Consider the following 18,963-nt stretch of genomic DNA (forward strand, 5'->3'; position numbering starts at 1 on the left):
TAAGTGGTGGAAATTTTATTTTGTAAGTTATTAACTTCTAACATATATATATCACACCATTTATATAACGACACATGATGTACCATTCGTGTGACGATCACATTAAAAATTCTCTCTCTATATGTAACCGATCCTTGGAAATTTGATTCCTCCTCTGCTCCCTCCTCTCTCTCTAAACTATCTCTCTCTAAAAACTCTCATATTTATTCCTGGCGTTTACTATCTCTTAATGCTCCATCAGTTCAGTTTCATTTTCCTCCGCCATTAACATTTGCCCTCCAAATTTCTCACCTTCTTCTTCCTCCCACCATTCATCTCATTATTTTGTTGTTTAGCCTGTAAGCTACAGCCATGGATGGGCCCAAGCAGCGCACTCAGAGTCGTACGGTCATAAGCAAACTCGTCAAGACGCTCACCACCCACTTCCGCGAATCCAATGCTAGCGGAGCCCCCAAAATCGTATGGATTTTCGTCACCGACGACAACGCCACCGACTCTTCCGGCGACGAAGCAGAACCCTCGCCGAGCCGGAAACACTGGGTTCTCGTGAAGCGCGTCATCAACGAGGTCAGAATCGAGGACTATTCTTCGCAGACGATGCTCCTTCCAACCGAAGGCTCAGAGGTGCAAAGCGGTGGAGAAGAGTAACGAGGTTTCGCCGAACGGGAAGAAATACCGAGGCGCACGGCGGAGGCCGTGGGGAAATGGGCTGCGGAGATTCGAGACCTGCATCGTGGAGTCCGGGTCTGGCTCGGAACGTTCGAGACGGCGGAGGAGGCCGGTATGCCTTACGATAGGGCCGCCATTGCGTTTAAAGGACCTCTGGCTTTGACCAATTTCCTCAAGCCTCCCGAAAATGTCATTCCGGACAACTCGGACGTGGACTGCTCTCAGTCTCCGCACAACTCGGATGGCAGTCACTGTGTGCGGTCGCCGACCTCTGTTCTCAGTGGCCGAGATGCTGAAATCGTCAGGAAGCCGGTTGTTGGGGTTTCGGAGCGACAAAATTTCGGGGCTTTTGATACAGACTTTTGGTTGAAAGATTGCTTCGAACCTCCGATATGTTTCGACGAAATGAGAGTCGTACCCGAAACGCTGTTAAAAATGAGGATTTCTCCGATTTATCGCTCGATTTCCGGTCGTGTAATTGGGATGACGTGGAGGATTACTTTCAAGGTGCTTATGAGTTAAAATGATCATCATCGAAAGTGGCCTTGTGGATTTTGAATAATGCTTCAAAAGATTTTGAGCGCCAAAAAGTGGTTGAGAGCAAGGAAGAAAATATCGGTAATATCGGAAATATCGGTAGTCCGAAAACACGGAAATATCGGGATAATATCGATATCGATAAAAATTACATGGAAACCACGGAAATTGTAAGAAAAACTTGGAAATTTTTATTGAAACTTTGCAGGATGTTTATTTAGTCAATTATCTATTAGTTTATCACAAAAAATTGGAAGGAAATGCATTGCATGATGGATTTAACTGATTGAAGTTGATTATATAACGAGTTGGCAAACATTGTGAGTGTAGAAAATATGTAGTAATTAATGAAAGAAATTTAAACACACCATAATCATTTATATTTAATGAATTAGTTATCAGCAATAGTTTAGGGGTTAAATGATAGTATATCCATGTGCATAGTTAGTCATAAACTTAAGGTGCATTTGTTTCACCGGACTATCTTGGACTAAATTAAGTTCAAGAACTAAATTGGATTGGCTTGACGTAGACTAACTAGTATAAGAATAATTGAATATTTGGTACATTGTCTGACTAAATAATGGAATAATTATTTTTGGGATCTAAATATTTTTTTGTCATTTCTTTATTTCTCTCCCCCCCTCTTTCTTATCCTTTCCAGATGCTTCTTGTTCCTTTTTTTTTTTTTTTTTTTTTGTCAAAGCTTCTCCGTTCCTTTCTACTCATTCCTTTTCTTTTTCCTTTCCATTTCAAATTTAGGAACTGGGTACAAGTCGATGAACCCCAACTAGATAAAATCAAAGTTCTAAAAGACATTAGGCGCTAGTCGGGCGGTGAACTGGGGCCTAGCGCCTAGGCGGGCTAGACGGATTTAAATAATTTATAAAATATTATATAAATAAATGTCTATTTACAATTAAAAAAAACTATATACTTGTAGTTGTAATATATTGAGAATTTGAAAAAAAATTAAATGAAGTATAGAGACCTTATTGAGTTTATTGGAGGAAAAAGAGACACATGGATTGCTTGCAAAGCATAATGGTACATCAAATATGAGCTCTAATATGGCCCATCGGCTTAAAGCCCAAATATCATCACATATTTGCTTCTATATACTAAACAAAATATAAAAAAATAGAAAAAAAAACTGCCTCTTTGACCTTTCTATTCTATGCTGCTACTTTTAGTCTAGAACCCACAAAAAGTTGCAGACTTGCAGTGCATTAGTTCTCTTCGTAATTATCGAGTTCTGAGATCTAGGTTTTGAGAAGAAAAAAAAAAATCTCAGGAAAATTCCTAAAATTCCCCTTTTCTTCTTTGTAAATTTGTAAATTTGGGTTCGAAACTATCGTTATCTGAGTTTTTGATTGTTGTGTTTTGAATCCTTTTATCTGTATCTCTCTGTTTTGGCTTCATAAATTTTTGGGTGTCTCTTTTGATCTGGTGGTCGATGAATGGGGAGTACGAAGCTTTTGGGTTTGTAGGATGGACAGAGCTTCTGGGTTTCAAGTCTGAAATGAAAGCTTCTGGGTTTGCGCACAGCTTCTGGGTTTCCACAAAGCTTTTGTGTTTTTGGTTCCGCCTTGCACCCGCCTTCCTCACCGATCCCACCGACGACAACCCCACCTCTGTCGTTGACTCCAGCGACGACCACCATGACCCTCAATCGCCCCCAAACCCCAACCTCAACCTCCACAACAACCACCCATTCTCCTCCTCCCCCCCCAGAGCCTGCCTCGCCGGCGCCGCGCTCGCCTCCGTCTCTGTTCCACGTCTGCTTCAACCAAGACCACGCCTGCTTCGCCGTGGGGACAGACCACGGGTTCTGGATCTACAACTGCGATCCGTTCCGCGAGCTTTTTCGTCGCGACTTCAACAACGGCGGGGCAATCGGCGTCATTGAGGCGCAGATCTTGGGTTTGAGCCTGGATTGCAAAGAGAGATCTGGGCAGTTGGGACGACGCAGCCTCGGCTGCCTTTCCGACGACGGAGCCACGACGACTTTTTCGATAATATCGAATATATCGCGATATTATCGATAATATCGCGATATTTTGACGATAATGAGACGGATACGTAGGAAAATATCGGTGTCTCTGAAAAACGATAATATCGGCGATATATCGCCGATATTATCGATATTTTAATCATTGGTTGAGAGTTTGTGATATAGTAATTAGTTTATATAAATTAAACTAAATTATTAGTAATTAAGGAAACTTGATATAACTTTAAATTTTTGAGCCAATACTAGGAATGGTCCAATTTATTAAAATAAGTCTAATTCTTTAAATTTAATTATTTAATTATCAATAATTATCTCTTAAAAGAAAAAACTTATTGTAAAAATCAAATTTCTTCCTAATTATCTCTTTAATTATTTCTTTTTATATTTTTTTTGGTTATTTCTTGTTCTTCCTCCTACTTTAACCCATTTATAGATTTTTTTAAAATTTTTATAATCAACCTATATCACAGGTTAATCGTATTTATCTACTTATATGACAGATTCTTTTTCATAGTCAACCTGTCACAGATTAATGTGTCTTACTTGTAGGTTTATTATGTTTTTTCTTCTTCTACCTTTTAGTTAAGTTTCATATCTCACTTATAGGTATAATATACATTAATATATTTGCTACTTGAGTTAGGGTAGAATGTTTTGCAGATAGATTTATGTTAGTATATTAATTTTTTTTTTGTTTATAAGATATTAATTAGATATTTTGGAGTTGAAAAATGCATAATATTAAAAGATTTTAATTGATTTTAATTATTTTTAGAAAATATAAAGGGAGTATAAAAGAAATAAAAACATATAATTAGATAACCGGAGTCACTCCTAAAAATACTCTATATTTTTGGACCTGGATCTAAAAGCCCCTTATTATTATTACTACTAATTGATGACTTTGTAAATTCGTTTGTATAAGGTTAAGGTGTTGGTATATTGATTTTGATCCTAAATTTTGGAATGTATATCTTGATTTTTTCATAAAGTGGCTTATTATATTAACGGTTAAAACCTATGATTTTACTATCGGTTCATACTTTGAATGTTGTTGCAATTCAAAATTATAATGTTTCATACTTACCAATTGGGCATTTGCGCAATTCAAATGAAGACGTTTACATACTTACCATTTGAGCGTTTGTGCAGTTCAAATGAAGATGTTTCCTACTTACCCTTTGAATGTTGATGCAATTCAAATTAAGACGTTTGAGTTCACATCTTATCTCATCGAGGTTTGAGTTTTCAACTCATCTCATACTGAATTTTAACTGCTAAAGCAACTCAAGTTCAACACATCTGTTTCTGTATTTTGTTTTGATCATCAAATCCCAACTTGACAATGTGATTTGAAGTTTTTGTGATTTGTTTTAAAAACAATAATAAAAATGTTTAGTGGAAGTGATTTAACAGTGGTTGAAATGAAACATTAGTTCCACGGCAGCATTAGGTCATTGACCCAAATAGGGTTCTCTGTCTCAGTCTGTCTCTGGAAGACAATGGACGGAAGAGCGAACAGACTGTAAAATTCAATGGTGTGAACTGAGAAGTGTGATCGGTGTTGTTGCTCCGAACTTAGAAAATCATTTAGTTATTTAATCTCTATTAATTAATGAAATTCTCTTTGTTAACCAAAAAAAGGTGAAAATACTATTTAATTTTCTATCACTAAAAAAAAAAATGATGGGTAATAATGTAATTTCATAGGTTAAATTTTACTGTTTTTTATTGAAATCTCATCTACATGTGATGTTAAAATACCTCTAATATTTAAAAAAAAAAAAAAACCTTCCACTCCCCCTACATTCTCTCTCTCTCTCTCTCTCTCTCTCTCTCTCTCCCCTCATTTTCTAAAAAAATACATTCTCTCTCTCTCTCTCTCTCTCTCCCCTCATTTTCTAAAAAAATGTGTTCATACACACCAAGTGTGTAGGCAAATACTAGTTTTAATAAGCCTACACGTCTAGTACAAGAAAACTTGGAAAATGGTGAAACAATGGGGGATGATCTGCGTTAGTATTGATACAAGATATGACGTGACATTATACTCGTACAACGTAAGTTTGTTCTCGATATATAAATATACACACTAGGGGATTTGCTTTACCAGAAAGATCCCAGACCATGTCAGTTTGGTCTTTGGGAAAATCCCCGGCATGCTTCTTGAATCTCCGGCCAACCGAAGCTGTCCGTTGTATCTTTTCGTGGTCAAAATTTGCACAAAAGCCACGGATTTGCAGGTAAATTTGAACATTTAAGACCTTTGTTGTGGAATACGATGTTTCAAGGTTCATGTCGGCATCAGACCCACACTTCCAACTTGTAAGTGCAAAGCCCTCTTCTGTGACTAATGACTGCTATCTCAAATTTTGGTCATTAGATCTTCTGACAAAACATGTATTTTGGGTCCCCTGTGTACTCTTTTTGTCCAGAGCGTAATAGCCATTAGATCTCAATTCTCAACCTTTATGTTAATGAAAAAAACCCTTTTTGTTTAACTAGAGATTAGATCGAGGTTTGATTACCTTTACCCAATATTGATTGGCATTTGGCAATCTCTTCACAAAAGAAAAACTTACATGCGTTTACCAAAAAAAAAAAAAAAAAAAAAACTTACATGCAAGAGATTCTTCGGCGGTCAAACTATCACGAGCGTTACAGTCTACTCATAATATCATAAAATATAAAAGGAAATTTTATTTGGACCAGTTATCTTATCTGTACACCTAACTAACAAGTTTTATCTACCAAACTTCCAAGTTTACCCTTAAATAAATAAGAATAAGAAAAGAAAAGAAAATAAACATTGGTGTTTTTATCTCTACAGCACATAACTCCAAAACTGGCACACCAGTACACTCCTTCATTATTTCCGGCAAAACCCATCCAAATAACAGCAAAATATTCTCTCGAGTTCATCAACGAGTCAGCTTACTGGAAACCCTTATTAGCCCTCATTTATAATTTCAACGTAGGTTTTCGGTTGATATGTTTGCTTGTTTGAACCATTATCTGGGAGTTGGTTACTTGCATAAATTATTAAAACTAACAAGTCAGTTTGCTAGAAACCCTTGTTCCTATCTCTTCTAAATAGACACTGACATGGAAGCTTTTTTCTCATATTGTAGGAATTTGTTTCATGTCCAACGAATTGGTAATAAGTTTTCTTTGCTGAAATTATAAATGAGGGTCCCTAAGGGTTTCATGCAACAAGGGTTTTTGGTGAGCTTACGTGTTGATGAACTCAGGAGAATATTTTGTTGTCATTTGGGTGTGTTTTGCAAGAAATAATGGAGAAGTGCAGATGTGTGCCATTTTTTTTAGTTAGTAGGTGTAGAGATAAAAACACCAATGTTTATTTTCTTATTCTTATTTATTTAAGGGCAAACTTGAAAGTTTAGTAGAGAAAATGTTTTTAGTTGGGTGTAGAGATAAGATTGCTGGGTCCAAATAAAATTTCTCAAATATAAACTCAATTCTGATATTTACAATTTATGAAACAGTATAACATCACATGACGATGTTGAGACAACACATTAAAAAGCCTTTATTTTCCTCATAAGTCAGGAGTAGATTCACAATGTGTCCCATTCAAAAGAGCAAATTAACCATGTCCTACCGGTTGTAAAACTTTTTCATACAACATGACTGATAAATTTTTCTCACCCTACGTCGTGTTACCATTCTATTCATGTTGTAACACTTAAGTTTATTTGTTAACGTTATAAGTTGGGTCCATCAAATCTCAATCATATTGTCCACCTATATTATAGTATGTGTATTAGTAAAGCTAGTTAGCAGTGAGACCACCATAGAAAAAAATTTCTCGAGCAAGCAAAGGTATGGAATAAAATGTATACAACGATCGAAATTAAAAAAAAAAGTGTAGTATTAGACCAAATCAAACCAAACTTGTGAGTTATAACCATTACTATTGTGTTTCATCACACACGTTTATATCAACCTTTAATATATTGAAAAACTAATGAAAATGATTTCAAAACTTTAAATTTTAACAAAAAATCATATAATAACTTTATTTAATGGTTAGGACAAAACCTAATACCAAACCAGCTCAATAAAGTTGGCCCAAGCAAAAAAAATGATCGAGCTTCCGAATTTACCCCTAGTGTCTAAGTCTTGCCTATTTATTTGGTATGTTTCCTTTATATCTTCTTCTTCGTCAAACTCTGAAAATGGTGGAACAATAACTTCTTCTCCGTCCAAATATCAAACACTACCTCAATCATCCTTCAACCACCCAGAGCCACCAAGATGCTCAAACCGCAAACATACCTTCATCTCTGATTTTATTCTTCAAAGAATTGGAATGAAAAGCTCAATACATTACTCATGCATGTTTTTGCTCTGTGGCACTTTGATTTTAGGCTATGGCTTCATATTGGATGTGTTTGCACCTAAAATGTGCACCATTTTACTTATTTGGGTCATCTGGGTAAAATATGACATTTGGAGGATAATGGGACAAAACATTAAACTTGGAGAGATGTTTGGCTGCAAGTGGAAGAGTTTGATATTATAATAATGTATTTCCTTATTATTTGGATGGTGGAGGTTTGCCAAAGAGATTTGTTTAATCAAGACAAATGCATGCTTTCAAGTGGATTGGAAGACATCGTATAGGCATTCTTGCAGAGAACATGTGAAAAAAGCCACTTTGCTTCTTTTAAATGTTAGTTTATTGTAAGTGGTGGAGACATATGATGAAAGCATGTGGTGGAGATACAAACTTCCCTTTTTAAATATTATTTCACATGCAAGCTGACCAAGCTCTTTCGGGCAAGTGCAATGTTATTAGCAAAGGGCTCTTTCATATCTCTATATAAAGGAGCAAAAGCACAAGGATTATGGACACTCAACCAATCAAACAAACAAATACACAAACTCTGCTCAAGCCAAATTTGCATACGAAGATGTAGTCAGCCCCCAACCTCAATCATTTTCAGGATCAGCCTTCATAAAAGCCATCTTTTGTCTAGTTTAATAGCTCTGCTGCTCACCAGTAGTATCGATCTCATTTGTAGTCTTTATGTACAACTCATTTCAAGTCATTTAATCTACAAGCAATCTACAATATTAGTCATTCACTTTCCTTTGTCATGAACATTTCCAGCAACCTTGCCATTTACATATTGTTCCATCTCTCCATATAAGTAAAGTTCTTATCTTTAAGGCAAATAAAGAACCTTAATTTGAGCCACTCCCACTCAATGACACAATCTCTTGGTTCGAAGTCAATCTCAGGCGCAACTTCAATCATTCAAAACCCGTCTACTAGCGGCATCTAGTAGTGGCACGCCCACACCCACCAATCTCATGTTTGAGTAAATTCCCGGTATGCCCGCGAGGCCCATGGCGAATTTAGGGAACGAACAGGATGAACAAACAAACGGCGGAGATCTCGAGGTTTGCGGATTCATGAATGATAAGGTAAAAAGAAAAACTCCATCCATTCCTTCTTTTGTCGGTGCTGTAGCTTCAGATTTACTTATGACTTTGTCATGTAATCTCTATGATGTTTGTGCCTGAGAGAATAAATGCAAAGTTATTAGTGCTTCCATGATGTAAATTCATCCATGCTTATAATGAATCTGTTTGTGGTCTCTCTGTATTTGTGCATCCATGTATTTTTTATTTTTTTTGGATAAATGGGGGATTGTATATTTTTTTTAATGAATTGGGAGTGTTTGATTTCTCTTTTCTTCTTACGATGATTTTTTATGGTGTGATGACTTGATGGGTCTACCAAATCCAATCAAAACTTCAGCGATGACTTTCAAAAATAATAAATAAAAAATACAATACTCTCTATGATTTCTTTTTACAAGGTGAGATGTTAGTTTTTATCTCAAATTTTAGTCCATTGAAGTTGAAATTGATTGCGAAGTTGTCAAATGCATATTTCAGGCTGTTTGACTCCAACATGCTCATCAGCAACACTACGAGGTAATATGCTTTAGATGAATACCATTCCCTAGACATGACATGGAGGAAGAAGAAAGGAGTGACGATGCTAGACCCAATAGCTAACGACTTGGATCTTATGTATAAGCAGATGAAGGCAATCAAGGAAGGGAAGGCTGTTGAGAAGCCTTTACAACAATGTTTCTGGTCGCTTGGATCCTCCTGAGCTCATCAAGTTCCCCCAAGATTCTTGTCATTGAAGGTTTACATCCAGTGTAAGTGCATGTCTACTTAATTACTCATCTTAATCACTTTCATTAACTAGTTAATCACTACTTTATTATTTTTCATCACTACACATTCATGAAATCCTGGACTTGTTCTTAATTAGAATCTTTCTTCTAAAGTGATATTTTTACCCTTAATTCATCTAAACCTATTTCGTAAAATTGTACTTATTATTATTTTTTAGATGAGAATATCCACGTAATTTAGCGAGAGTAAAACAAATCTTCTTGTATTTTTTTGGAAGAGGTACTCATTAATTGATAAATCCACATATGCTAACCTAGTGTTCTTTGTTCAATTCTTAATTGTTTTTATGTATCAGCTGCATGCTGCAATCATTGAACTGGATACCAAGATCAAGAATGATAACTCATTGACCAAAAAATGATGAAGATTATAGCTCTAGTTGGCCACTGGCGTTGCATATAATCCTTTTAAAGATGTAGTACGTACATTTATTTACTAAACCGAAGTCAACTGGATGTAAACCATGTTTTGGTGCCTCTTTATTGACTTCTTAGTCTCTTGGGTTATGATTTTGATAAAGACTTTGTAATCAATTCCATGTGTAAGTTTACATTCATTATGTTGTTCGTAATCATAGGTATACTAGGCTAAATTGGTAGTTTCTTAATGTTCTGGATGTGAAAATTTTTGTTTCTGGGTATTTGAAGTTTTTCATTGCAGTCGGGCGTAATGAGAGCAAAAAAGAAGTTGCCTAAGAGAGAGGAGGTTCTTCGGCGTATCTAGCAGGTGCCTTTTTCAAAAGGATGAGAAGCATGTATATATATAATAACATATGCAAATAAAATTGCAACTTGGACTGCTAAGGTTTAGCCTTCAATCAAAATTACAGATGTGGTGCATCCAAGTTTCAGAAATAGTGTTTTCAGTTTCATAAATAGTCAGTTTTAGAAATAGCGTATATATTTTTAGTTTCATAAATAGTCGGTTTTTAGGAATAGCATACTCGTTTTCAGTTTCATAAATAGTATACCTTTGTTGAGTTTCATAAATAGTTTGTTTTATAAATAGTGTACCTGTGTTGAGTTTCATAAATAGTCAGTTTCAGAAATAGTGTATCCGTGTTGAGTTTCATAAATAGTTAGTTCTAGAAATAATTTAGTACCCATGTTTAGTTTTAGAAATAGTAATAGTACCAGTGTTCAATTTGAGAATTTGTGATAGTACCTGTGATCAATTTTAGAAATAGTTATGTTCAGTTTAATGCATAGTACCAATACTTATTTTAAGAAATAGTAATAGTACTCGTGTTCAGTTTCAGAAATAATCAGTGTTAAGTTTCAAAAATAGTATAGTATTCGTGTTCAGTTTCAGAAATAGTTAGTTTAAGAAATAATGAGGGTGGGAGAGAGGGTGTGTTTATGTTTAAGAAATATTCAGTGTTTAGTTTATAAATAGTTTATATGTGAAATTTATATTAATCTTACTTTGATTCTATAAATATTTCAACAAGCATTTCAACACGATTTTGTTTTTGAATCTTCCTCAATCTAAATCCTTCTCAATTCAATTTCTCTAATTTGGTTTACTAGTTTATAAATTAGTAAATAAGCAAATATTCTTTTTCATTTTAGTTCCTTTAATTTCATTTATAAATTTTTATGCACGCCATAAATGTAGTTGAAGCTCCTAAGCCCCATCACGCAAAAATAAAATACATAACTTGGCCCAATTTTCCTATCGAGATTTAACCAATTTAATTTTAATTATATATGATTGTTATTTGGTATTACGGTCTAGTGGTATTCCTCTTCACTTGTAAGTGAGAGGTCTTAGGTTCAATTTTCACCAAAGGCGAATTTGAACCATATTATTGCTAGACCATTGTGAAACTTAGCCTTCCTCCCCCCCTCTTAGTGTAAAAATATTGTTTGTTTAAAAAGAATAATAATTATATATGATTAATGTTCTGCAAGTAAAAGAGTATATGACTATGGGAAATAAATGAGGAATATGTTGAGTGGGTTCTAAATTTAATTACTAGAAGATAGCATATAGATGGGAAGGAAGGAAGAACTTCTCACATCATATGCATTCAAACCAAAAATAGACCTTAAGGGGAGGAGATGCAAAGGGAAGCAATTTGTGCCATGCTAAAAAATACCTGACAAACCTCTTGCTATACGCCATGCACTTTTCTCTATCAGTGTCAATTTTGTTTTCGAGTTTTGTCGGAAATCGGGTTAAATGAAAGAATGTTTGAGTAAGAGAAATGAGTGAAGTTGTTGTCATTACTTTCTATGGTGTTTGAGACTGAACCAAAATAACCTACATTATTTATGAAATTGAACCAAAATAACCTACATTATTTCTGAAAAGGGAAGAAAACATGTAGTTAATGAACCAATTTTTCATATAGAAGTAGTGCAAAAACACATTATTTCTAGAACTGAACTATTTCTTCATTATGAATTTCCAAATTTAACCTTAATGACAAGCCTTTGAGAGTTTAATCTTTGCTATGCTCTCTCCCCCGTTTCTTCATGACATGACAACGATCTCCTTTCAAAGGAGAGGAGAGGAGAGGATAGGAGAAGAGAGATAGTTGTCTTATCAACGAACATTCGGATACTGCCGTCACTGTTACCTCGGATTCATGCCGGCCCAAAATGAATTGCAGGACTGATAGGATTTTTACTGCTTATGTGAATGCGATAAAAATCTTCTATTTTACTTGCAAGAATCACAAGGTTGTTGTAGTATAAACGGATTTTGCAAGGTCATCTCCACAGGGATTATTAAATAACTCGAACTAATCAGATTTCATTTAATTATTGTAAAGTAGAAATTGAAGTGATTGATTTTAAAACCTAATTAAAATAAAAACGAATTTATTGAATTAAAATAAACAATCTGCAATATTAGGATTAGAGAGAAGAAAACAGTTTTGAGAAAATCAAATTAAGAAAGCACTAGGGTTCCACCATCACCTAGCAATCCTATGAATTTTTACCAATTACTTATGATCTACACATGCCACTTTGAAGGTTAGATTTTCCTAATTCATATTCTACTTGGAACCTCCAACATAGAACGTATATCTAACATGCAACCCGTCCGGACGTTCGGATCAAATCTAAACATGAAAGACTCATTATGCTTTATGAAAATCCTTTGAAAAACCATGCAATCCTTAAGATGTGATATTCATCTTAAGAGAAATTACAATTATTAATCACAAGAAGCCAGCGTCAATTTCAGGGAACCTTCCGACCAAAATTGCATCAAATTACTTTTCTAAAGATCCTAATGGTGATCAGGCATTAAGACAATTAGATAGTTTTTATCCCGGTGATTAACAATTCAAAATATGCATGCAATCAATCATAAGCAATTAAATAAAAATCACATATTCATGCTAAGGCTCAAGGCTTCGCCCTAGCAAAAGAAATTAGTTCCACATATTCATAATTGAAATCATAGAAAATATTCTTAAGAAAAGGATTGAAAACACCTTCAAGTAGAAAATCTTCAAAACCCTAGCACTTCTCTCTGTCTCCAATATTGCATAAAATAAAAGTGTTCTTTAAAACTGTAGACGGCCAAGCAATATATCTGCTAAGCCCCCCACACAAACCCTAGCAAACTAAAATTAATAAAAACCCTAAATAAAAATAGTAAAATTCGTCTAAAATCTGAACAGCCACGTTTTGGCCCATAAGCTGCTCCAAAACTGGCCCAATATAGCTGGATTTGATGTTTGGAATATTCTGAACACTTTTCCAGAAGGCCACGAACCCATCCGAGGTCATCTTGGGCTCCAAAAACGCAATTTAAGCCCAAAAACGTCATTTTCCAGCACTGCGCACTGCTTCTTTATTTCATCGCCAGAAAATAACCGCTTGGCGGAAAAATCCCAAATTTTGATACGATCAAGCTAAGTGACTCACGAACGTCCTCCAACTGGAATTACTCCAAAATTCGTCCATTTGGTCCTGTTTTGCTCCAGAGGAAGTCGAAAGTCCTATATTGAAAATACAATTCAAAGTATCAAAATTCTTCCAATATATTAACCAAAATATACTAAGATTAGGGTAAAATATATAATATAAAATCTACTCATCAAATACCCCCAAACTTAGCTTTTTGCTTGTCCTCAAGCAAAACAAGACTCAACCAAAAATAAAAACTTAACAAACTAGACAACTAGCTCAATTTAACTGACAAAAATTTTCACCTTTAAAGTTGCAATCCATAGCAAATTTTAAAAACTAGAACATCTTTTCAAAAGTTCCAACCAATCCCACCACAGAGTCTAAGCCATTTAGAATCAATTAGAAAAGAATTTACAAACTTCCTTTGGTGTAAAGTGAACCAACATAATTAAGGAGACTCGACTAAAACCCTTACCTCTCGTCCTTATTTATTTCACACATAGTAACTTTAAATATAACTCTCTTTCTTTTTCTTTTTTTTATTCTTTTTCGCTTTTTTTTTTTTTTATATATAACATTTTTTTTCTCCAGTAACAGTAGTGGTCGTGCAATGTCGGTTTACTTAAGCTTTCGATCCAACCCATGTAGCGAGCTTTAGGTCAATGACTCCCAAACCACTAGGGCTTTAGGGCACTAGGTGTAGAACACCCCTAAGGACTTATTAACCCGAGCTGAAAAGGCTACGAAACCAACTAACCACCCTGCCTCATGCCAAAACTCTACCGTTTGACGCGAGAATCACTGCTGATTAGGCAGGACTGGCCCGGTTACTAGGCAGAACCTCGGGTGAGACAATTATTACTTTATTTATTTTTTTTTTCACACTAATAACTGACTTTACTTAAAATAAAAAATAAAAAATAAAAATAAACTTAGACTAAAAGCAAGTATTTCAATCTCACTCCCCACAAACCATGTTGGTGTGATGTGCAAAGTTCAAAGTATAATTCATGAATTAGTGTCTAAGCAACGATAAATAGAAAAGACTCTAATGTGGGATTAACTTTCACCATGTCCATTTGTTCCAATGTTTAAAATAATCTATGGATATTAACTTTGTTTGTACCATACTTGACCAATCCCGAAACTACCGAGCACCGGCTAACGCTATACTGTCAAGGACCCAGAAGAGTTCCCCTCCGACCAGGAGGCCAATCACTACTCGACACGTGTCAAGATTAGAAACCAATCAGAGCGCAGCACGTGTCGACATCAAGAACCAATCATAACATGACACATGTCAATGTGACAAAGCTACAAGTTTTTCTATAAATAGGGGTCATTCCCCCACAATATTGCCTAATGCCATTTTGTGTTAAATCATTCACAAGAACTCACTAAATTGAGAGCTTGATCCTTTGTACTTGTGTAAGCCCTTCACTACTAATAAGAACTCCTCTACTCCGTGGACGTAGCCAATTTGGGTGAACCACGTACATCCTGTGTTTGCTTCTCTGTCTCTATTCATTTACGTACTTATCCTCACTAGTGACTGAAGCAACCAAGCAACCAAGCGAAGGTCACAAAACCTGACACTTTCTGTTGTACCAAAGTCTTCGCTGATTTTGTGCATCAACATTTGGCGCCGTCTGTGGGAACGACACTTATTCCTACTCTCTTCAGCTGTGTCAAGCTGGTTTCTATCATTCGTACACTTTCTTTTGACCAGGCATCCCTCTCCAACATGGGAAGCGAAGGAAGCCACAGCACACAGAATGACACCCCCCTTGCACATAGTGCGAAACAACGAAAGAAGGAAGGAAAACGAGTTCTTCTTCAAGCTAAAGTCGATGAGTTGGAAGCTCAGAACAACAAGATAGCAATGAGGAATGAGGTCCTCCAGGAGCAATATGAGAAGCTCTTCGAGACACTCCACGAAGCTAGGCAAGCTCAGACACGCGAGCTTGTTGCCCCCGTGGAAGTCAACCATCAACTGGGTGCCCTCCAACATGGAGGGTCACATGCATTCGACATAGATATCCCTGATAGGGAACAGATTACCCCTCGACTTGATAATCAACATGAGGCTTCTCTTAACCCAGTTGCTTCGACCCGAACCATGAGAAGTGGAGGGAGACACCTCTTTACTGAAGGGGCAGAAGGATCGAAAGCCGTCTTTCGCGATTGTCGGGATTTCCTGAAGCAACGTCGAGAGAATTCCATCCATATAAGCTCAAAGATTAATGACCCAAGGATTTCTGAGAGACTCGGTCCCCTGCCACGGCCCAAGCCGGCCACCAATTTGGGGAAGGGGCAACAAGTCCCAGAGAGACATGAGGGTACAGGGGACTCAGAGGTGTTCCGACAGACATACCCTGGAAGCCAGTACAGCGAGTCCAGGGAAAAATCACATGCCCTTGATCAAACCTTCCTAATTCCAAGAGGAGATGGAGATTTACGAAAGAAAGCTCCAGTGACACATAACTCCGCTCAGGACCCCCTTGTCCTACAACTTCTTGAGGAAGTAAACAAGTTGAAGGCTGAACGTCAGGCTGAAATACCTGACTGGAACCAACCCAGGCCTGGCCCTCTTACAAGGAGGATCCTCAACACCCCCCTTCAAGCAAAGACAAAGCAAAAGCTTGGCTTGCAACTTTATACTGGAAAAGAGGACCCGATTGAGCACCTTAACCTCTTTGAGTCCACCATGGCATACCGGATGCACACCGACGAAGAGCGATGTCTTCTCTTCCCCTCCACCCTCTCTGGTGGAGCTCTAAATTGGTATTGTCGTCTTACACCTGAGACGGTAGACTCATTTGAGGAATTGAGGAAACTATTTGTTTCCCAACACATTTTCCAAACCGATCGCTTGCACTCTGCAGATGACTTGTACACTATCCGCCAGAAGCCAGACGAGTCATTACGTATGTATGCTGGCCGCTTCAGCCATGAATACTCCCGGTGTGCCGAGGCAGATGACAAGACTGCCCTCAAAGCCTTCACGGCAGGCCTACGTGATTGTTTCTTTAAATACATGATCAATGCCAATACTTGGAAGACTTACTCTGAGGTGATGGCGCAGGCTTATAACCATGCCTCCGCCGAGGCAAAGACATATCAGGAGAAACCCCCTACAACCATCATTTATCAACAAGTGGGAGGTGGAAGCCAGACTCACCTAAATGAGAAGACCTCGACTTCCCAAACAGCAGTGGCACCTCCCCATGCCTTGCATAATGCTTCACCGAATCAACAGACATATCAATTTCAAGGCAAGAGGAAGGATTTCCATCCTCACCACTCTCCTTTCAGTAAAAAGAGTAAGGGACACTATCCCGATAACCAAGGGTATCGCCACAATAACGCTCGCCCCCAGGCAGTCAATGCAGTGGGTCAAACCCGCGTCAAGATACCCCCTACCCCAAGGTATGAGACATACACGCCCTTGAATGCCACATGCGCGGCCATTTACCCCAGCATAGCTCACCTGATACCAAAGCCAAAGCCGAGGCACCCAGATTACACGCCCCCGAATAACGCGGGCATGTTTTGTTGCTACCATGAGCATAACGGCCATGATAGCGAGAAATGTATCATCCTCCGTGATCGTATTGAAGCTTTGGCACGAGAAGGAAAAATTGATCAATTCCTTCTTCACCCTCAAAGGGATAACCGTAACCAACGCCAGGTGAATGTCATATATTCCATAAGTGGCGGCACACCCATATCTGAATCTTCCAATAGGGCCATGAAAAACAGTGAACGAAGTCTGAGGCCTGGTCACCAAGTGTTTCACGTGGAAGACATCAGGGGAGGGAAGTATCAAAAACCTAACTGGGATCCGATATGTTTCTACCCTGAGGAAGAAAGAGGTATCATCTACCCTCATAACGACCCATTGATCGTGGAGGCTCACATAGCCAACTTTGATGTTCGACGAATCCTCGTAGACACGGGGGCTTCGGTCAATATCATGTTTGCCGAAGCTTTCAGGGCACTCAGTGTAGCTGAACACTTGCTCGATCGCTCGATTTCTCCTCTGATAAGCTTCTCCGGTGATATCGTGCAACCCTTAGGGAGCATACATTTACCCTTTACTATTGGTACAGGCCCTTACACGGCTACCATTACCACTAACTTCCTAGTGGTTGACTGCCCAACGACATACAATGTCATCTTTGGGCGCATAGGCATCAATGATCTCAAGGCTATGGTATCCACGCATATGCTGTTGATGAAATTTCCAACCCCCCATGGCAACAGCTACATCAGAGGAGATCAGCTTAGTGCACGATCATGTTACAACACTTCAGTTAAGCAACAACACTTGCCCGGACCCAAGGAAACCCTGTCTGTACATGACCAAGTCACAAAGACCAGCCTAGATGAAGCGAACTTGGATCTTCCTGATAGCAACAATCAACCCGATGATCCTCGAGATGACTCTTTCACCCAGCAAGCCCAACCTGCTGAAGAGTTGGAGAAGGTACCTATCTCAAGAGATTATCCAGATCGCATGGTGAAGATTGGCACCACATTGTCACCACCCCTTCGGTTAGCATTGATATCTTTTTTGAAAGAGAACACTGAAGTCTTCGCCTGGTCATACGAGGACATGCCAGGCATCTCTCCCGATGTCATCTGTCATCGTTTGAGTATTGACCCCAAGATCAAGCCGGTGAGACAGAAGCGAAGATCTTATGACGCTGAACGATACGAGGCAATGAAAGCAGAAGTTGAAAAACTCAAAGGCATAGGCTTTGTCCGCGAAGTCAATTACCCGACATGGGTAGCAAATGTGGTCCTTGTTAAGAAAAATCCGACCAAAGAAAGTCTTTTGCTTCAAAAGGTCTTGTGGAGAATGTGTGTTGACTACACCGACCTAAACAAAGGGTGTCCGAAAGATAGCTTCCCTCTTCCTCTTATTGACAGACTTATAGACTTTACGGCCGGGTGTGAACTCCTGAGCTTCATGGATGCTTACTCAGGATACAACCAAATCCTCATGAACCCTTCGGATCAAGAACACACAGCCTTCACTACCGACAGAGGACGATACTGCTATAAAGTCATGCCTTTCGGCCTAAAGAATGCAGGAGCGACTTATCAGAGACTAGTCAACTCAATGTTCGCCGAGCAGATTGGGAAGAGCATGGAAGTTTACGTTGATGATATGTTAGTCAAGAGCAAACATGCTAACCAACACATCACCAACCTATCTGAAACTTTCACTATTTTGAAGAGGTATCGAATGAGGTTAAACCCCAACAAATGTGCCTTCGGCGTAGGCTCTGGCAAATTCTTAGGTTTCATGATTAGCCAACGAGGCATTGAAGCTAATCCCGAGAAGATCAAAGCAATCCTCGACATGAAGGAACCGGTAACTTCAAAGGACATCCAGAGCCTTACTGGCAAGGTGGCAGCCTTAACCAGGTTCATTTCTAAGGCCACAGACAAATGTGCTCCCTTTTTTAAAGCACTTAAGGGAAGTAGGAAGTACATTACATGGACTGATGAATGTGCCGAGGCATTCAAAAACCTCAAGGAGTACATGAGTAAAGCCCCTCTACTCTCCAAGCCCGAGGTAGGAGACATTCTCATTATCTACCTATCGGTATCAGCTTC

General features: G+C 38.0%; 1 pseudogene; it reads left to right on the forward strand.

The window, feature by feature from the left end:
- Positions 1-351: 351 nt before the first annotated feature.
- On the forward strand, positions 352-1,196 carry LOC139197515 (ethylene-responsive transcription factor ERF069-like; annotated as a pseudogene).
- Positions 1,197-18,963: the final 17,767 nt, after the last annotated feature.

This window comes from Malus domestica, chromosome 07 (assembly GCF_042453785.1).
Source record: "Malus domestica chromosome 07, GDT2T_hap1".
Taxonomy (NCBI): domain Eukaryota; kingdom Viridiplantae; phylum Streptophyta; class Magnoliopsida; order Rosales; family Rosaceae; genus Malus; species Malus domestica.